The following is a 1,187-nucleotide window of genomic DNA, read 5'->3' as shown; positions in this document are numbered from 1 at the left end:
CCCCCCCCCCCCCCCTGTATTTTTGTTCAAATAAATGCAGGCTTGATGAGTATAAAATAATTATTTCACAAACATTGACCGGTGCATTTACTTTTCACTTTGTTGAGTGTTTGTTGAGGATGTTGTTGTTATTATTATTATTATTATTATTATGCATAATAATTATTATTATTATTATGCAGTAATTTGTTCAGTAATTTATTCACAGTTCCTGAATACCACTTCACTAAATGAACATCAGTGCTTTTGTCCCTAGCTGGGTATGGGCAGGATTTACCCCATTTATTGACTACAGATATTGTCATATTATTAATATTAATAATGTGATATTATGCATTACATTGTTACTTTAAATATGCAGAATATACACAAATCAAGTGGAAGTGAAAGAGACGTATAGGGGATGTTACGGTTATGGAGGCCCCGCCTCAAAGCCCGAGGCCCTATGCAATTGCCTGTTCCGTGTAGGTAGCGCCGGCCCTTAGTCATGTAGTCATTTGCTACAAGTAGGATACACAAGAAGCACATTCAACTCGGACACGCAGACAGCTGTCGTGGTAATAAACACCGTAAACAGCAACCATTCGTGTATCTGTGCATTAATGTGCATCTCGTATATGAAAGGCATTTTAGGGGGCCCTTGGCTTTTGGGGGCCCAAGGCGGTCGCCTACCTTTGCCTAATGGGTAAGTCCGCCTCTGCCTGCTCTTGAGAGCTAAGCAGACAGACCTATGTCTACTGTACAGGCAATATACTGTTTCAAGTAATTACACCTCTATCATTCTATCCACAGATCTGAGCTTCAGGGCTGTAGCATAATGATTTGAATTCTTTCTTTTTATTAACATTATTAGCTGTTGTACTACCAGCTCACTTTTTCATGATTTATGTATACCTACAAAACATGTTCTTCAGAAAAGTACTGTGGTGGTACCTTGGTATCAGTTATCAGGTATCATATCACTAAATAATTATGCTTTTTATGGTCCACCAAGGTACTTTTAAATAATACCATGTAAGCTGTACTGTACATGTCCAAAATGGTATACCATGGTACTTTTATGTGTGCAAAATTACTTTGAGCATTGTCAACCACCTTTTGCATTTCCACATATGCATCACTTACTTTTCTATAGGCTTTGATCAAAAACCCTGTCCTGCATTTTATTTATTTACTTTATATATATA

The sequence above is a fragment of the Sinocyclocheilus anshuiensis genome, unplaced genomic scaffold, assembly GCF_001515605.1.
Source record: "Sinocyclocheilus anshuiensis isolate Anshui unplaced genomic scaffold, SAMN03320099.WGS_v1.1 scaffold29, whole genome shotgun sequence".
In the NCBI taxonomy this organism is placed as follows: domain Eukaryota; kingdom Metazoa; phylum Chordata; class Actinopteri; order Cypriniformes; family Cyprinidae; genus Sinocyclocheilus; species Sinocyclocheilus anshuiensis.
This window is presented reverse-complemented; position numbering follows the sequence as displayed.